At 42.0% G+C, this 21,030-nt stretch overlaps 1 non-coding gene across 1 annotated transcript; it reads right to left on the bottom strand.

The window, feature by feature from the left end:
* Positions 1-20,234: 20,234 nt before the first annotated feature.
* On the bottom strand, positions 20,235-20,338 carry LOC123789909 (U6 spliceosomal RNA). The gene has a single exon (XR_006778949.2). It is a non-coding gene; the product is annotated as a U6 spliceosomal RNA (small nuclear RNA).
* Positions 20,339-21,030: the final 692 nt, after the last annotated feature.

The following is a 21,030-nucleotide window of genomic DNA, read 5'->3' as shown; positions in this document are numbered from 1 at the left end:
CTTGGTTTTAATTGGATAATCATTAATTACTGCCCACAGTCCCCCAGCACGTAATGAGTGCTGAGCCAGTGCCTTTGGGATCAACTAGGAGTCCTTAAAATCTGAGCTGTTTGCCGTGATGACCTGAGCTGCTCTCCTCTTCTCTGCCTCTACTTATTTTAGAATGGCACCATGCCGGAGAGATTTGCTCCACATCTGCGTCCTGACTGGCAGAGGCTGCTGATGCACATTTGTCAGTTGCCCTGGCCAGAAACCACAGCAATCAGCTGGAATGGGGTTAATTGACCATTCCTTGTCTCAATCTACAGGCACATCTAAAGATTTGGCTTTAGGAGGTTCCCAGATAATTGGCTTGCAGCTAGCTTTTGGATAAAAAACTATCCTTTGTGGTAGCCTCATTCTCAGCCTAGGTGGACATTTTCAAATTCCACTGAGCTTTAAATTACTCATGAGCATTCACTGGGGGTGGCAAGGGATTGTCTAAAGTGCCATTTTCACTCTAAGTTCTCATTTAAAGCAGCTGGGGGCTAGAGGAAGGGCATGGGCTTTGGATTCAGACAGACCTCAGCTTGTCGGGAAGAGTAAATAAATTAATACATGTTTAAGTGCTAAGGATAGTGGCTGGCCCATAGCAGACTCTCTGAGTACATTAACTATTGTCATAGAGATTAGAGGCCATGGCTCTAAAGCCTAGTATGTACTGGCTATTATTATTATAAGCCTAATTCACACAGGAAGCCTCCCAAATTAAATCTTTATTCCCCCACCCTGAGCTTGGAGCCAAATTGGTGCTCCTTGGAGACATATATTGATGCCTTAGAAATCACCCTGGATATGGAAGCAAAAGGCCTGAACTCCAGTTTTATTTCTGTGATTAATTAATTGGCCATATAATCTAGACTAAATTACTTTAGTCTCTAGGATTTAGTCTCTTCATGTGGATTGGACATCCAGGAATCTATATTGGGTTGAATAATGTCACCTCCAAATTAATGCCCACCCAGACCCCAGAATGTGAATTTATTTGGAAATAGGGTCTTTGCAGGTGTTATTAAGATGAGTTCATACTGGATTAGGTTAATCCCAAACCAATAAAATTGGTGTCTTTATAAGAAACAAAGATCACAGAGACTCAGGGATTGAGAGTTGCATACAGAGAATGCTGCACCATGTGTTGGCAGAGCCACAGATTAGAGTGATGTGTCTACAGCCAAGGAACGCCAAGGATTGCTGCAACCACCAGAAGCTGGAAGGGGCAAGGAAGGATCCTCCTCTGAGGCATCAGAGAGGAGAGGCCCTGCTGACACCATGAGTTCAAACTTCTGGCCTCCAGAACTGTGAATTTTTCCTGTTATTCTAACACCACAAACAAAGTACTTAGTCTGTGTACTTTATAACATCAGGCAGAGGAGACAGACACACATCTTCAGTGTCTTCTAGCACTAATAGACTTAACTTGTTGGGACACACAAAGCCCTGTCCCCTCAATTGACACTGTCCACTTGTTTTCACCATCCTGATCTCTGGAAGTGTCTTAGATCTGGGCAGTCCCTTAAAAAGTGAAGAGGGGAAAGAAAGAAAGGAAACAAGGTTGAAGATGGAGTGGGGGTGGTGGGCAACTGAAGTTAAAATGCCAGAAGCAGCCCTTTAGAGCCTGGGAAAATGGCATGGAAGAAAAGCGCCTCATGGCTGGGGAGGAAAGGTCCTGCTAAGTTGTGGTCTCCCTCCCAGAGGCAATGAGTTACCAGGGAAAAAATGCCTTAAGTGGCTCAGTTAAACAAAGATAGAAATCTAGGATCCTCATAGTTTGAGGAGGGCTTAGGTTTTGTCATTGAATCCGTTCTGAGGATTTGGGAGACCTTGAACCTGCAGTCACCAGCAAACTTTTAGGCCTCTTCTTAGCAAAAGGTTTTTTTTTTTTTTTAAAAGCTATTTGTCTCTGGAAGGTAGAGAAGAAATTGACATTTTCCCCTATATATGCATTGTACTGGGTATTTTTACAAACTTTTTCTTTTTTCATTTACTTTTGAGAATGATGACTGTGTGACAGTTACTAATAACTCTAGATTGCAGAGGAGACGCAGAGCTGTGAATTGCTCACCATGGCTTGTCACCCTTCAGGGGTGAAGCTAAGGTCTGTCTGACGATGAAGGCCAGACTCTTAGCACTCAATATGACTAATTCCTCTTTTTTTTCCCTTTCATCTCTTTTTCCTCTTTCCCAAACTCATCCATGCATTTAGAATGCTCACAGTGTCATTCTTACCTGCAGAGAAAAATTCAAAGAATCATAAAATGTCAGAAAAGAAGGAACTTTCCCACCTTTTCATTTTAGGAATCAAGAAACTCCTTTCCTGCCTTAGTATCCCCTAAGGTGAGCTGTCTTCTTAATCCTTTAAATCTGTTACATCTCTGAAGTGTCTGATTCTCCAAAGTCACGAAGAGAGAAAATGACCCCACCAAAGATCTACAGCGAAAGAAGATGAGCCAAGTCTTGACCGGAAACATCAGCTCAGTTCATCCCCCTAGATCACACTAGCTCTGGTGAAACTTTGTGATCAAAGAAGAGCCAATGGATAGGCCCCTTCTTCTGGGTCCCTGAAATTTCTAGGAACCAGATGAAATTCTTTCAAAGCCTCTTCCATTGATAAGAAAGTAATGAAAGACAGAGTTACTTTTGCCTATGTGGCCTATAAAGGAATGTAGAAGGCAGTGTCTAGAAATGAAGCCCATGGGGGTCCTGAACTCATTCATTCACTTTCTTATCAACTTTGATTATCTAAAAATCATTGATGACCAAAAATATTAATCAGAGGCAAGCCAGGCATAAATTTCTCATCATGTTAATTTTTTTTCCCTAGAGAAAAAAATTTTAATTTGTTATATATTTTATGTTATTTATTTCAATATATTTTTGCAACCCTTTTGAGATATTGCTTATATGCAATAAAATGTACATCTGTAAGTAAACAATTTATATGAGTCTTGCCTTTTGTATATACCTATAAACCATCACCACAATTAAGATATCAAACATTTCTGGGGAACTGGGTGGTGTAGTCTTGTTTTTGTTTCAGGTCATGATCTCACAGTCATGAGAGCTTACCCCGCATCTGGCTCTGCACTCAGTGCAGAGTCTGCTTCAGATTCTCTCTCCCTCCCACTTGCACACACACTCTCTCTCTCAAATAAATAAACAAAAGTATTATAGAAAAAAAGATACCAAACAGTTCCATCATCCATTCTCCAAAATGTCCTAGTGCCCCTTTGTAATCCTTCCCTCCCTTTACTCCCATCCCCAGGCAGCCATTGATCTGCTTTCTGTCACTATACATTATATGAATTTCTTAGAATTTTATATGTATGAATTATACAGTATGTACTCTTTTTTTCACTCAGCATAATGATGTTGAGTTTCATTCATGTTGTGCCTGTATCATAGGTTATTCCATTTGTTTGATGGGTAGCACCAGTCCTTTGTATGGGTAACCCACAATGTGTTTATCCATTTGCTTATTGATGGGTTTTTGGGTTGTTCATAGTTTCACTGTTGCTTTCTAACATACAAACACAGGACTTCTAACGTGTCTTTCTTTTGGTACCCAGGTGTGGCTAAGTGCCCCTGATCAGAGCACTCTGATTCTGTTCTTATCTCTGGGGACCAGGACATGACTTTTTAAGTCTCAGAAAACTTGCAGTTTATGAGTTCCCTGGTTCCACCCAGAAACCTGACAATCATCTCTCTTTATGAGTAAGTAATACAACTCTATATAAGAGGATTAGGACAGAACTTTACCAGGCTCTACTAAAACAAAAGGATCACGCCATAGGTATTGAAAAGTCACTGAACAATTTTCAAATTTATATCTGGAGACAGAAACTGGAAAAAGCCAAAAAGGTCATTATTTCCCCAAACTTACTTAATAAAACATGTGTTCTTCAGGATGATAATACAGGTTTGAACTGTGTGGGTCCAGTTATACACAGATTTTTTTTTTTTTTACAAATATAGTACAGTACTGTAAATGTATTTTCTCTTACATTTTTCTTTCTTTTTTTAAAATAGTTACTTATTTATTTGAGAGAGAGAGAAAGCATGGGCGTGAGCAGGGGGAGGAGCAGATGGGAAGGATCCGAGCGGGAGGGAGAGGGACAAGCAGACTTCACACTTAGCTAGAGCCTGACTCCATCTCACAGCATTGAGATCATGATCTGAGCCAAAATCAAGAGGCGGGCCTCTCAACTGACTGAGCCACCCAGGCACCCCTCTCTTGCGGCTTTTTAAATTAAGTTTTCTTTTCCCCAGCTGACCTGATTGTAAGAACACAGCGTATGATATATATATAACATACAAAATACGTGTCATCGACTGTTTATGGTATCGTTAAGGCTCTGGTCAACAGTAGGCTTTTATTACTTAAGTTTTTGGGGAGCCAAAAGTTATTTGCTGATTTTCGACTGCACGGAGGTAGGGGTGGCCAGCACTCCTAAACCCTGTATTGTTCAAGGGTCAACTGTAGTTGTTTTGTACATAAAGACAAAAATAAACAAAACCAAGTTTCTTGATTACTTATATTTTAGAAATAGCAACTTAAACAAAGTTAAACAGATTTGATTTCATTATTACGAGGCTTCTTAGAGCCTTTAACATATTAATGTTAATGTTCACTCACTATATATTCCAAGGGGTATGGTACGGAGTGTGCATTTAATTTGAGATTTCCCAAATGTATTTATCCACCAAACATTTTTTTCCCCTGTAAACTAGTATTCCACAAGACCATACTTTGAGAAATGCTCTTTTAGTGACTCGATCATTTCCCAAAGTAATTTTTTTCAAGATTTTATTTATTTATTTCACAGAGAGAGAGCAAACAGGGGGATCAGCAAGGGGAGAGGGAGAAGCAGGCTCTCCACTAAGCAGGGAGCCCGATGTGGGGCTCCATCCCAGGTGCCTGGAATCATGACCTGAGCAGAAGGCAGACCTTAACCCACTGAGCCACCGAGGCGCCCCTCCCCAAAGCAATTTTAATGTAAATTAAAAGGAAAATAGATAATAAAATGTAGAAAAACTAAGATGAGTTAGAGTTAAGATTTTTTTTTAAGATTTTATTTATTCATTCGACAGAGATAGAGACAGCCAGCGAGAGAGGGAACACAAGCAGGGGGAGTGGGAGAGGAAGAAGCAGACTCATAGCGGAGGAGCCCGATGTGGGACTCGATCCCACAACGCCGGGATCACGCCCTGAGCCGAAGGCAGACGCTTAACCACTGTGCCACCCAGGCGCCCCAAGATTTTTTTTTTAAGTGGGGGATCCAGGTTCCAGAGAACTCCATGAATCACAAATAGGTGACTCTGTTAGGGTATAAGGCAGTGACTAAGTCTTATCTCACTTTTCTAAATCCTTTGCCCCAAGTATGACAATATTTGTACTATTTATAGTATTTTTTCTCACAATAAATAGTTCTTTGATGGAACCTTTTCCCTATGATCTCAGAATTGTTATAGGTAGCTGTTCTCTCAGCTAGCTTCTCTTGGTCCTTGTTCTTTCTCATCACTCCTGCAGGTGGATGGCACTGTGGGACCATTCTTCAGTAGGTGGGGGACCTACCACAGCATCGGTTAGACTAAATGCAACAGGTGTGCTCTTCGTGACAAGAGCAACGTGCTGGTACTTACGGGATTCCATAAAGCACCGTCGTTTTGCTTTATGAGCTCTCTACTGTAATCCAAACTGCATAAATGAGCAATTCCTTTGCATAATGAACGGATGAGACTGTTCTATGCACTTTTATGTTGTTCCAAGTCTGTGGTTTTACTAAATTTCCACCTCAAAGATATGTAATTAGAGCCTCAATGATCTGCTATCTTGGCCCTCCCCACCCTCCTCTGGAATCCACAACAATCTCCCCGGCTGGTTTCTGACAGGAACAGACACAAAGTAGGGGGTGTGAGTGTGTGCATGCACATGCATACATGCATATGCCTGACTGTTGGTTTGTGTGGGTAAAGGGACATGGCTTCAGTCTTCTAGACAGTGAGATAGATAGGATGGGGCCTAGGTACCCAATCTCTCCCTTTTGCTAACAACTGGCTTTCCTGCCCACTATGAGGCCATTTACCATCTCCTCCTCCTATGACCCAGGCCTCGTAAAGGTTTATTTTCTCACTGTCCTCTATATAAGCCTAGTCATTCCTCTCACTCAAGCTTCTTCTCATGCTGTTCTCAATGTTGAGAGGTCTCTTCCTTCTTCTGGCCAATTTTTTCCTTCAACGCTCAGTTCAAACTTCTATTGTTCCATGAATTCTTCTCTTTCCCTCTGGTTCTTAAAGATCTTTATTTTCTCGTTGCTGCACCACAGTTTAGTTCCACAAAGCTCAGCATTTACAAGTTTTGTGTCTTCTTATGTTGTCCAGAGGTTAAGCTCCCTTGGGTTGGGGACCACAGTCTTGCACATGTGCCTAATATGTAGTGATCTCTGACTGCTTTTTATTTTGGAGGAGGAACTGAAGCCACATCTTACAAAGCTTCAGACAGGGGCTCCAAGCTTCTGCAGTCATTCATGTTTCTTTATTCACTGGGATTAGATAATTTCTCAATTTTCTAGAGGATTAGAATTTAGGATGAGGTCAATCCAACCCAGGTTCTATCCAAGGTGGATCTGAAACAGCCATATCAAGGAGTGCTCCAGCCCTGTTCCTAAGTGGCTCAGTTTTCATGGCAGCTGTATGATATAGGTGTTGTGTATATGTTCTTCTGGACAGAGTCCCTCCCCTCACTTGGCCTTAGCTCTGGGAGAAGATTATGGCCAGAAGTAGAACACTCTTAGATGGTGCCAGGGACTGAATAATGTGGCAGAAAAGACTATAAGTTTTAGAATCAGACAAATTGGGTTTATTTCCTGGCTTTGAAATTCCTAATTATGTGACTTTGGGCAATTTACCTCACCATTCTGAACTTTAATTTCTTCACATTTAAAAAGAAATAACATTGTCAATGTAACGTGGTTAGGAAGATCGACTTTCTTCCATGGAGAGCGGTCATTACCATCATCAGAGAAATGGTGGCAATAGATGGAGGGCAGAGAAAGCAGGCATGATTTATTCTTGTACATTCCAATCAGACTTATATCAAGATGAAAAGTCATCTTTTTCCACAGCTATTACTGAGGGCTACTCAGGATCATCCTATAAAACACCATGTCCTGTGAGTTCCAACATAAGTTTGCTAGACGGGTTATATGCGACTCTCCGATCTGAGCCACAGCATTACCCAGATGTCTGAGCCAATCTTCACAGTGCAGATGCTGTGCATATGTTCTATCTCTGACTCCCCTGCTGCTTTACAGTATAATCTAAGGGGTCTCCACTCCCTTTCCTAAGTCCTATTTTCCGACCCCCAAAAGGACAGATGCACTCCCTATCCATATTTACTGCTCAAAGGAATATGCGATGGGGTGAATGAACACATTCTCACCAGCAACTCAAGGAATGTTATTGATGAGGGAGGCCTGGAGGCTATTAAATGAAGCTTCCTCTTGCACACGGGGAAACTGAGGTGCAGAGAGAAGAAACTGATCATGTTCAAGAATACAGCCAATGAGGAGGGCCTGGGTGGTGCAGTTGATTGAGCCTCCAACTCTTGATTTTGGCTCAGGTCGTGATCTCATGGGATCACGGGATCAAGCCCTATGCTGGGATCTGTATTCAGCCTAGAGTCTGCTCGAGATTCTCTCTCCCTCTCCCTCTGCCCCTCCTGCTCGTGCTCTCTTTCCCTCTCTTTCTCTCTCTCTCTAAAATAAATAAATAAATTAAAAAAAATCCTGTTGACAAATAGTACACTAATATTAAAAAAAAAAAAAAGAATACAGCCAATGAATGGTAAAACCAGGCCTCAAGCAGCCATTGCCTGGTTTCCAGTTCAATTCCTTGACATCACACTATAGAGCTTTCTGGGTTGAAGAAGAACCAAAGGATAGGACTCTTCCTTTACCTCTTTGACATTCCTAAGTACTAGGTAAATTTCTTCCATTATTCTCTTCTCTTGCTGAAAGAAAAGAGAGGAAAAAAGTCAGCTCCACCAAACAAATTTTATATTACTGGATTCAGAAGGCAAAATCTGAAAGTAGAGTATATTAAGGTTTTATTCAATGGACTAGTTCTGATGCTGGTATCTACATAGCATTCAGTTATTCACATAGATGTAAAAACACATAGACATATATTATAATCTTTGCTTTATACCAAAACTTGGTAAGGCTTAAAGCAACAACCATTTTATTTCCTCACAAGTCTGCGGATCAACGGCTTGTTCTGGCTCAACTCTGGAAGAAGATCCTGACAGAAAATGGAAGACCACTAGGTGGTGCCAGGCTTGGCACTTTCTGCAGAGGGTGCTAGTATGTTTTCAATCATGTGGTGGGCTAGGGCGGTCTGAGAAGGCCTCACTCACATGCCTGGTGGTCAGTGCCAGCTGTCATCCAAGCCTCTCTCTCCGTATGGTCTCTTATTCTCAAGAAGGCTAGCTCAGCCTTGTCATGTGGTAGTGGCAGAATTCTAGCCTAAGGGAACCAGAGTGAACCTGCAAGTCCTGCTGAGACATCAACTAGGAAGTCATACAATATTACGTCTACCTTTTCTAGTTGTCAAAGCAAGTCACAGGACAAGCTAAGATTCAAGAAAAGGAGACATAAACTCCATTTCTTGGTATGTGGAGCAAAATCTTATTAAAAGGAACTTGTATACAGGTACAGGAGAGGTTTTTAAAAAATTTAATATCAATTAATTAACATACAGTGTATTATTAATTTCAGAGGTAGAATTTAGTGATTCATAAGTTGCACGTAACATCCAGTGCTCATTACATCACATGCCCTCCTTAATGTCCATCCCCCCACCCACCTCCCCTCCAGCAACCCTCAGTTTTTTTTCCTATAGTTAAGAGTCTATAATGGTTTGTCTTCCTCTCTGATTGTCTTATTTTATTTTTCCTTTCTTTCCCCTATGTTCATCTGTTTTGTTTCTTATATTCCATATATGAGTGAAATCATCTGATATTTGTCTTTCTCTGACTGACTTATTTCGCTTAGCATAATACCCTCTAGTTCCATCCACATCATTGCAAAAGGCAAGATTTCATTTTTTGATTTTATATATATGTATATATATACACACACACACATATATACATATATACACATACACACACATACACCTTAGTGATTATATATATATATATATACCACTTCTTCTTTATCCATTCATCTGTTGATGGACATCTGGGCTCTTTCCATGGTTTGGCTATTAGGAACATTGCTGCTATAAAATTAGGGTACTTATGCCCCTTTGAATCACTATATTTGTATTCTTTGGATAAAAACCTAGTAGTGCAATTGTTGGGTTACAAGGTAGCTCTATTTTTAGCTTTTTGAGGAATGTCCACACTGTTTTCCAGAGTGGCTGCACCAGCTTGCATTCCCACCAACAGTGTAAGAGGGATCCCCTTTCTCTGCATCCTTGCCAACATCTGTTGTTTCCTGAGTTACTAATTTTAGCCATTCTGACTGGTGTGAGGTGGGATCTCGTTGGGGTTTTGATTTGGATTTCCCAGATGCCGAGTGACATTGAGCATTTTTTCTTATATCTGTTGCCCATTTGTATGTCTGGAAGAGGTTGTTTTTATAGTTATTCTCCCTCTCTCTCTCTCTAGACCCTTCAGACTGACCTCTACCCTTAGCCCTGGGCTAGAGGGGTGTGAGGAGGAAAAGGTAGCGGTGGAAGGTTATACCTGCTGCTCCACCAAAGCCCCTCCGTGTGCTCTTACTCCCACCTCCTCCTCTCCTCTCTCTTCTAGAGCAACCAGCCCAACTCCTATATCTACCCCTTTGGCAGTGGGTCACCTGCCTCTCACATGCATGGATGCCTGTGAACACCTTTAGCTCATAGGGACTCAGGCTTGGAGCTTTCCTCCAGACACAGCTGAGAGGTTCTCCTCAGTCCTTAGGGCTGAAACCTCTGGGATGCTTCTTCTAAAGGCTACATACTCTCTCATTGATTTGCTCCAGAAGCTGGGTTTTTAAGACCCAGAGTTTAGACCCCTATATACTTCACTTTTTGGTGGCTTTGTCTTCCCCTTTTCATGAAAGGTGGAAAAATCCTACTCACTCTCTTGTCCAAAGTTGTTAAAGGATCAGGAGAGAGAATGAAGTCAAACATGGAAAGATACTGTTTGATTTCACAAAATTTTACTGAGCACCTAAACACTGTACAAGGCTATGTGGGTGATAGAAAACATACAGGGAAAGTTCTTTGCTTTAAAGGTGTTTACAACACACTAAGAGATCAAACATCTGTGCAGATAATAAGAATATAATTCTGAATAAGGCCTACTTACTATCTCACTGAACACTCCTTCATTTCTTTCCCCTTTTTGATTCATGGTCTTTAGAATCAATTTATTTGTTCATCTGTCCACCCACCAATCCATCCATCCACCTAAATCTCCAACCATTTGGCCCATTCATTTACAGAGGACAACAAGGTACCAGTCTAAATATTGGCAATACAAAGAGGACATGACAGACCATGCCCTGGGAAAGGGGTGTTAACTATGTACTAAAAGGCAGCAAAATGTAGCCTCGGTTTAAAAGATGAACTGAGGCTAAACCCTCTCTACACTCCATTGTGACAATTTCTGTGGCTATCTGTCCCACTCACCTTAGGACTTATATTCTCAGTATCCTTATTGCTTACATAGTTCCTGGCCCAAGGAGTAGCTCAATAAATGAATGAAGAATGAAAATAAAGCACAGCGTTGCAATCCTTCTCTATGCCTTCTCATTTGAGAAAATGGGTGTTGGCTTGGTAGAGGTTAAATAAATATAGTACTATATATGTCCAATAGGATACAATATCTAAGTTAATAAATATTTCCTTTTTCTTCTTTCTTTGACTTGGGCATGTCTTTTTCCTACTCTCAACACCTTTTTACAGTTTAACAATGAAGGGGTCAGACTACTATCTAAGATCCTGACCCAGTTTGATTCCAAATGCTAGATAATAGTGCAGTGTTTGGCATCAATCCTGAGAAAGGTTCTGTGTGCTTTTCATAGATATTGCCTGGTGCTCGCTGCATATTAGTTAACAATTAAATATGAATCATCTGTGGGATGCTTTAGGCTCCCATAGGGATAATACCTTAGTGTTGCTTAGAACAATATAGCAGGGAATGTTCTTTCCAGTGAGCTTAGTACCAACTTTCTTTTGCTTCTTCAGGTCCCCCAATACAGGCCACTATTTTTATTGATTGAGTGGATTTCAGTATGACTTCTTCTTCTTTTATTTATTTATTTGTCAGAGAGAAAGAGCGAGAGCACACACAAGCAGAGGGAGCAGCAGGCAGAGGGAGAAGCAGCGTCCCTGCTGAGCAGGGAGCCCCACGTAGGGCTGGATCCCAAGACTCTGGGATCATGACCCCAGCCAAAGGCATACACTCAACAGACTGAGCCGCTCAGGTGTCCCTCAGTTTAACTTTTTAACTATTGTCTCTGTTACAGGTCTGAGAAGCAAAGCTGCTTAGATGAGATTTTGATATTAATGAGTATGTAGGGAGGGGCGATGCTGTGTTTGGTGGTCCCAAATAGCATTTGGGGGCCTCCGGCTGTCGGCCACCAGGGATTTAAACAAGAAAACCTTGGTATTTGGTCTGCAGTGCCCCCTGGTGGCGAGCCTGATTTTTGACAGGCAGGGCGGGCTATTCCTGTGCCGCGCCAAACTGTAGAGAGCAAAGATACATCAGTTGCAGTGAGTTCTTTGAACACTTCTTATGCTGTCCGAGCTACCATGAAGTCACACAAGAAGAATAAGGAATCAATCTTTTCCCCAGGTATTTGTGTTCTGGACTTCTGCCCTTCCCCTGGAGAATACCTGTCTTCTGAACTTCTCCCCATCATTCTTACTCATTCATCCATTATTTTCAACAACATTCACTGAGCACTTTCTGTGTTTTGGCACCATAAAGGGTGCAGAAGTAAACACAACAAACAAGTCTTGCCCTCATGGATTTTCATACTCTCAGATCCCTGCTGTAATGCCTGGCCCTTGAAACACTCACATAGTCACAGACTCCTGTCAACTTTGCTTACATATAATAGCCAGTGAATCCCTTGCTAAGTCATTGCACGGTTAGAGCTTGTGATGTTCTCCTTCTATGGGGTATTTAGGGTTTATTCAAGAGGGGGCTGCAAAAAAGAAAAACCTCAAAGGCTGAAAGGAATGTATTACTAATTGGTAGAATTTCAGGTATGGAGATAAGAGGTTTGGGGACAAAATTGGGAAATGCCTTGCATTCCCCAAAGCATACCACCCAAGTCATTTCCTGCTCTTCATGTGTATGACCAGTTCTTCTAGCTGTGTTTCACCCCCAAGGTTGGTTGGAGTCACCTTGAGAGCAGTGGGAGCTAAGAAATAACCCTGGATCCAAGGGAGAGCTCTATGGAGTCTCTCTGTTTCATATACAGAAGGGGAAAATCGCAGTTTTAATTGTTCCTAGTTCTGTCCTCAAGGATTTTATAATCTTCTGATAGAAAAGAGAAGTTATACACGTTCATAATTACAAGAAAGGCAAAGATAAGGGCCAGGGGAGTTCTAAGTGAGAACAGAGGTTATTTACGGCTAGAAGGACCAGGGAAGATGTCATGAGGAGCAGTGTTTGATTTGTCATATCATTATTTGGAGAAGTCAAGCCTTGTTACAGGAAGAAACCTGGTGAGGAAGAAGATATTTGGGCTGCAACTGGGGAAGTGAAGCTCAACGTCCTGGGACTAGAAAATTTGAGGGAAGTATTCTCATTTGGCCTTTCAGATGCTCTGGAGAGTTGCTGATCTAATAAGCCAGGGTCTACCTTCTTAGTCCCTTCCCACCCCACCTTTCATTCCCTGGGTGCTAGTGGGTCACATCATTGAGCTAAAGGTCACTACCCTGGATGGCTTCTACTGCCACCTGTCTCAGACCTGAGCAGACCCATTAAAGCTTTGAGTTTCTGTAAGATTTGCATGTGGTGACCAAGTTAGCTCAATGGCAAGTTTCCCCCAAATTAGTTTAGGATTCTCTTTTTTTCTCCTTTTGTAGATATTTACAACTCCGCTGTATTTCAGACTAGCAACAAAGTGGGAATTAACTTTGTTTGGGAAATGCGGATGCTTTGTTCATATCGTCTACATTTTGAAGCTAGGTTGGGTGCTGGGGTGCTGTGGTCTTGCTGTGCATCTTTTAGACATCCCTTGGAAATTTGGAAGAGTGGAACACCTGAAAGACTTGTGGTTGGGTTAGTTTACATTTGGGGTGTGGAAGGAAGGCTCCTGTGCTGAAGAAAGAGCCTTGTTTCTGTCTAGGATTCTTTCAGAGACCACAGGACAGATCGCAGGGGAAAACTGGGGACAGAATATCACCCTTTGTGGTACTCAGGATAATGTTTAATCTCCTCAGTCGCCACACTGATGTCCTCTGCACTCAGATTTGCTGCTCTTCTGCCTCCGGCCTCCAGAGGGCAATCTAGCCACAGTTCTTTGGGCGCAAACAGAAGGATGAAGGGTTAAGGCAGGGCCTGGTCACACAATTCCCTTCTTTCTCTTATTCTGTGCTCACAGACATACCCATGTGTTTGGCCCAGAGAGAACAGAAGGTCCTACATAGGTCTTTGAGCCTAAGCCACATGTTCCAGCGAAACATCTCCTAATGAGTCCTAAATCAGGATAATATAGGGCTTGCACAACCAGTAATCTTGTCACTTGCTGCAAGTGCCTTTGAAAATGTCATGGGGAGGACATGTGATCTGTTGGGAACAATTAGGCATTCCTAAGTCCTTGGACACCAGATGTCAGCCTATGTTTGCTTCTAATGCACTGGTGATTATGTCTCTATCTTGCTCAGGAATCCAGACCCCTCAGCAAAGGCCTTTCATAATCTGCCCAGAGCCAACTGAGACACTTTCATTTTCTCTGCCGTTGCTGCTGGCTGTAGGAAACTTCTTGTTATCCCTGGACCTTCCCACAGACTCCTTCAAGATGTTACACGTTTTACATGCTTGTTCTTCTTTTGGGAGTTTCTTTTTCACTCTTTTTTGATTGGGGAACATCCTTCCTTTCCTATGAGAGACAGCACAAATGTATTGTCTTTAATAACATTTCTCTAACTACCCCAGCCTGAGTTGGGCTCCTCTCTTTGTAACAATGCTGTGGTATTCTACAGATAGTGATCTGTGCTCCTGGCTGTCTTCCCCTGGCGGTTAGGGACCCTGCCATATTCGTCTTCTGTACCAAGTTCTAGCATCACGCGTGACGTGTATCAGATGCTCAAGAAATATCTGTTGAGGGACACCTGCGTGGCTTAGTCAGTTAAGCATCTGCCTTTGGCTCAGGTCATGATCCCAGGGTCCTGGGATGGAGCCCCACATCAGGCTACCTGCTCAGCAGGAAGTCTGCTTCTCCCTCTGCCACTCCCCTGCTCATTCTCTCTCTCTCTCTCAAATAAATAAATAAAATATATTTTTTTTAAAAAGAAATATCTGTTGCACAATTGACGAGCACATGCCCACACATGTGACATTCTTACAGTACAGGCAGTACAGGCCAGGAATCAGGGGTGGGAAGGAACATGCTGGGTCCCTGGCTCTGTCAGTAGACTGCATCCTTGATACTAGTTGCTGTCCTTCAAAAACAAATAGGGGAGTGGAGGCTGCCAACTGTGCTGAACCACAGGGAAGACTGGTGCAGGATCATCCAGGTGGCCCAGTGTGGCCTGACCATGAATAATTTCCAACCACTAGGCTCCCCTGCAACCCTGAACAGATGGTTATCATTTAGAGCCATTCCAGCCTCTTTAGTGGAATCCGACTTTGTATTCCTGCCTAACTGGATGTTGGGCCTGCTTCCCCTGAATTCCTGGGTTGGAGAAGCCAGACAACTTCCAGGCTGTAAGATGACAAGTTTCCACCATGGGCTGCTGCTGCCATTTTCTATCATTCTGTCATTTCCTTTCCATTCAGGAGGCCTGACTCCATAGTCCATCACCCTTTTCTGTGGCCTCCACTTCCAAGTGACCAGATGTAGTTCACTGACCTGTTGCGGCATGGGGTGAAGTCCTCAAATTCTTAGATTTGTGAAATGCGTCTATATATATATATATATATATATATATATATATATATATATATATATATCTCACATCTATCTATCTGTCTATCTATCTATCTATCTATCTATCTATCTATCTATCTATCTATCTATCATCTATCTATCATGGGAAAGGCCATGTTCCAGCAGCATCTTGAAAGTGAAAAGAAAAAGTCTCACTTCTCCCTCTTCCTCTCTATTGAGTGATCTCTACACCCTTTGCATGGGCTGGAAGGCTGGGTTTGGGTCATGGCTGGTCTTTGAATCTCTGCTCACCAAGGAGAATGTTCTCCATAGACATGGCTCACTCATGGCAGTTGCAAATGCCCTGGGGAGGACCAAGAATTCTACTTATATTTGGAATCTGAAGAAGAAGAAAAATACACAGATTGGCCCAGGGCACCCAGCTACCTGCAGCTAAAAAGTCCTGTGTCCTCTTCAAGCTTGAGTGAGGGCTGCTTTATTGGCTTGGAGCTGACTTACTTTCTCCCACTGACCACTTCCCACCTCTTCTCCTGCCTTGTCCCCCCCCGCCCAAGGACCTCTGGTTCTATATGTCTGTTTGTCTTCTGAGTTGGAGCTCAGGCTTGGAACATTATGGTTTTGTTTATTGGTTTTTGTTTTTGTTTTCCAGAGAGGATAGTTTGGTGAACCCAGTGCTTAGATTATTGTCATTCTATCTGATCTGCTCTCTCACGGTATTACGTCACCGACTTCCAGCCCCAGGTTATCTAAATCTAAATTCAAGATATAAATCACCTGCTTCCACCAGGCTGCTTCCCTAGATAAGAACCCACGATGGATCTCTATTGCTTTTTGAATTGAAACTACTGCCTGGTTTTCAAGAGGCTTCATATTCTTCTCCTGTTTTCATATCCAACCAACTGTACCTCTATCCTCTGCTTTGCCAACACAGTTTTCTTTATACTTTCCTGAACCTCCCACCCCTTAAGAAATCCCAGCGCTAAAAATAAGAAACACCCCTTCCCTCCCCCGCAAAAGAAACACATCAGGTTTATTTTTAACTTCTGGTCTAGAATTTCCTCCAGTGTTTGCTTCTCTATCCCAATGCTACTCATCTTTGAGTCGCATTTCAAAATCCCACTTCCTAGACAATCTGAATCCACATTGACATATTTTTGATGGCCCAGAGTACTTTGCCTGCACTTTGAGATGCTTTTGAGTAGTTTTATACTCATTTATCCAACTGTTCGGTAATCATTCATTGAATGCTTATTATTATGTTCCAGACATTGGGCTTATTCATTAATCTAGGAGTCATCCCTGATTCCTTTCTCTTCACTCCAAAGTGTGTGCTGTGCCAACCACTTCCTCGCACCTGCACTCCTTCTGCCTTCCCCACTGTCTCCTGGATTTTTCTGAAACCGGTTTCCCACTTCCATTCCTGCTCCCATTCAATCCATTTTCCACAAAACCAAGTGAATTTTAAAGGAGGAAATCAGATCATATTGTTTAATTACCTTGGTTAGAACCATCCAGTGGTGTTCTATTGCACTTAGAATCGCACGGAAATAGAAAATAAAATAGAACCCCTTCCCCCCATGGCTTGTAAAGCTTCCTGTTGTTTGTCCTCTGCCCACTCCTCTAGCACATCCTGCTTCTCTCCTGCCAGCCACTGGGATCAGCCTCCCCCCTCCCCCGCTTTCCATTTCTGCAGCACCCCAGTTCATTCCAGCTGCTGAGCCTTTGCACTTTCTGTTTCTGTCTTGGGTGCTCTTTCCAGATGTTCATGCCACTAATTCTGTGTCATCATCATTTGGGGTTTAGCTTGAGAAGCCTCCCATGACTATATTACTAAATGTTACCTCCTGGCCTCCTGATTCATCTCTTTCCCATGGCTTTGTTTTATCTCCTTTGTAGCACTCATTTCATTTATTGGTTTATTTTTTTGCTCCCCCCCCTCACGCCCCCCTCCAGAATATAAGTTCCTGGAAGTTAGTGACTTGTCAGTCTGCTGTGTTGCCAGCACCTAGAACTGCACCTGGCACCCTGGAGACTCAGTATTTGTTGAAGTAATGGGCTGAATGAGTGGAGAGATGATTGTGTGAATAAATGTATCCACAGTGAATAAACACAACTTTGCCTTCAAGTAGTTCTCAGAGAGACTAACAAACATTTCCAATCTAAGCAAACAAAAGCCTATAGAGATATGTATAAAAGCACTACTTGAACATTGATGAGGGAATAAATGTCTTTCTTTTGAATGAGTCTTACTTCTTTGCTTATATGATAAGTTCCATAAAGACAGACTGTATCTTATATATATCCCCCACTGCAGTGATTTCTAAATGCCAGTCCCTGGACAAATTGCAACAGGATCACCTGGGGACCTTACAACACATCACAGACATCTGATTCTGATTCTGCAAGTATCACTAGAGCCCTAGGACGTGTCTTCGTATGAAAGTCCCCTGGGTAGATCTGACGCACACCAGCTTGGGAACCACTGTGCCACACTGCCTAACACTGACCTGATGCCTGCCTGGACTGAAATAAACCCATCTCTGCCTGGCTCCATTCTTTTTCTCACCTGCCCCAGGTGAGCCCAAGTGGATCACCAAACATGTCTAAGATTCCTGTGACCAGTGGGGACAGTAAATATAAGAAGATATGAGCAATCATTTCTTTTTCCTAGCATGATGGTTTTGGTGTTACTCGTTTCTCTTCACAGGAATGGTTATTACCAGCCTTACAGGTCATTTTATCTTTTTAACTGCACAGCACACAGCATCTCCCATCAGTCCCACCCCTTGTGAATATTACTGCAGCCCAGAGAAATTGGCTCCCTGGGCTGCATAGATGCCTTTCTTTCTCATGGACCTTGGGGTGAAGAGCATGTGGAAGTTTGTGTGTGTGTGTGTGTGTGTGTGTGTGCACGCTGATGTCAGATACATGTCTGTGACTCAGACCACAAAGGAAGATTGATTGACTTCCATAGGTTCTGGTGTTTATTTGCTGGGGGTTCAGGTTCAGCAAGGTGGTGCTCTGGGGGGCAAGGTAAGAAGTGAGGTCCCTCCAGCATTGGGAAACCCCTGAGCAGCCTTCACTCATCATGATGTCTTGACTTATCCTTGGGGAAGACCCTATCTAAGAGTTGCTGGGAAGTCAGGACTGACCAGCAGATTTCCTGAATGCTGGGGATCCCAGAATTTTTATGCAGAAGGGACTTAGAGGTGACAATATTTTGAAGAGAGAGCTAGAGGCCTTCCATTGAAATAATGTTTTATAGCAGCACATTATTTGTACTTGAATTGTATGCTGGTTAGGGGTAGCATAGGGGCTGATAAAGATTACAGGGAGCAAACACTGGAGTTTCCTCTACCACCCCATGCCATCTGCCCATGTCACCTGTCTAGGTCTCTCACTAATATCACCTCTGCTCTTATGGCTTAATCTTGGAAACAAAATTTCTCCAAATCTCATCTCCTCACTTCCTTTCTTCTTTTCACCTTTTCTTTACTCTCTCTTATACTGGCTAAGATCATCACAAAAGCAATATAGTCTCATCTAGGTTTGTTTTGGAGTACCCTGTCTACAGATTGACAGACTCAATGTGTATCGTAGGGTTTATATTAACTATCTGGGACATGGGTAGGAATGAGGAAGAAAGGAAAGGGGCTTCTGAGCAGGCAGTGTCACCCCAGGGACCATGGACTATGCCCAAGTCTCTATCAATCCTGCATACAGAAGGATACTTATTTCCTCTTTTGCTACAGCATGCTTCATATAGAGTTGATGTGTGACTTTCCAGCCCATGATACAGTAAAAACAGCAAATTGGAAGGGAGTGGAGTTTGCTAGGACCAGGTTTAATGACAGTGGGAGAGAAAGATAGACAGAGAGACAGATGGATTGACCGACTCTCAGTGAAGGACACACTGAGGTTGGTATTCAGGGTAGGCTGTATTTGACAGGGGCTTATATTGCCAAGTGGAGGGTGTGAGGGCTTAGGATCCAAAACATCAGGTTCACACTCGGGTTCTACCACCAACTCACTGTGCAGCCTCGGACAAGTCTATTAAACTTCTCTGGGACCTTAGTCTTCTCACCTGTAAAATGGCAATAATAATGACCCCAAATATACCTGGACTCCTATCAAATGAGGGATCAGGGGTTGGTGTGCTATTTTCTCAATTTTACTTACTTGTTCTATTACTTGTTTGCATGATACAAAAATAACAAACTTGTTTATTGTGACAAAAACTTGCCTGTTGTAAAGGGGAAAAAGAAAAGGAATGATTCAGAATTACATAAAGTCAAAAGAGACACTACTTCCTCATAAATCCCCTGTCTTTGGGCCACCCCCATCTTATTCCTCACTGGTACCAGATGGAACGTATCCCTTCAGAGCTACCAGTGCTTTGTCAAACCTACACAGAATACAAAGTAAGGAACAGAAAACAACAGGCAGAACCATTATACCCCAAATGTTCCAAGGGCTTCTTTGTACAAAAACTCGGAAAAGGGATTTTTCAAATGTAAAAAAAAAAAAAAAAAAAGTTGAGGAAAAGGTTAAATGGTGTGCAGCATACTCTGTCTAACAATGCTGGGAAACTTATAGTGCTTTTTATGAAGATTTCCATAAACGTTGTAAAAATACATAGAAGTTCTAACATTGAGAAAAGACCTTCCATCCTTCGGACAATTCACTTAGATAGAAAAGCTCATTCTCCACCTACCCTATCCTTCTGCTTCATAGTTACCACTAAGTTTACAACATATATAACTAGTTGAGAAGTTAATTTCTCCCAGGTATGTAGAGTAGATGCCAAAGGCTACTCTGCTTCTCACTAGTTTTCTTCATCAGCGCAAATTTGTCTTGAATTTTTGATTTTGGTCTGTTTCTTCTCTTCTTTCTCTTCTCTTCTCTTCCCTTCTCTTCTCTTCTCTTCTCTTCTCTTCTCTTCTCTTCTCTTCTCTTCTCTTCTCCTCTTCTCTTTCTTCTCTTCTCTTTCTTCTCTTCTCTTCTCTTCTCTTCTCTTCTCTTCTCTTCTCTTCTCTTCTCTTCTCTTTTTTCTCTTCTCTTCTCTTTTCTTTTCTTCTTTTAAATATGGAATGCTTCACAAATTTGTGTGTAATCCGTGCGCAGGGGTCATGCTAATCTCTGTATCATTCTAATTTTAGTTTATGTGCTGCTGAAATGAACACTCTATTTCTTTACCTTGGTGCTTCTCCCCCAAATTTTCATCAACTTGAGAATTAGCTAAATTAGCTCAACAAATTTTCCTTCTCCACATTTTCGGTTCTGCCTTTTCTGGTTGGACTTTGTTTCTTCAGTCTGCTGTGTCTAGCTTTAGTCAGGGTTTTTTTTGGTTTGGTTTGGTTTGGTTTTTTTTGGCCAACATTTCCTTGGTGACTCGGGGTCTTTTCTGGTTCCACACGGATTTTAGGATTGTTTGTTCCAGCACTTTGAAAAATGGCATTGGTATTTTGATTGGGATGGTGTTGAAAGTATAGATTGCTCTGGGTAGCATAGACATTTTAACAATGTTCATTCTTCCGATCCATGAGCATGGAATGTTTTTCCATCTTTTTGAGTCTTCTTCAATGTCTTTCACCAGTATTCTGTAGTTTCTAGAGTATAGATCTTTTATGTCTTTGGTTAGCTTTATTCCAAGATATCTTATATTCTGCTGCTTTAGGATGAAATGTTCTGAATATATCCGTTAAGTCTATCTGGTCCAGTGTGTTATTCAAAGTCTTGTTTCCTTGTTGATTTTGTGCTTAGATGATCTGTCCATTGTTGTAAATGGACTTTAACAACTTAAAGTCCCCTATTATTATTGTATTATTATCAGTTAGTTTCTTTATGTTTATTATTGATTGATTTATATATTTGG

The sequence above is a fragment of the Ursus americanus genome, chromosome 13 (assembly GCF_024610735.1).
Source record: "Ursus americanus isolate L20-20 chromosome 13, mUrsAme1.1.p, whole genome shotgun sequence".
Lineage (NCBI taxonomy): Eukaryota > Metazoa > Chordata > Mammalia > Carnivora > Ursidae > Ursus > Ursus americanus.
This window is presented reverse-complemented; position numbering and strand designations above follow the sequence as displayed.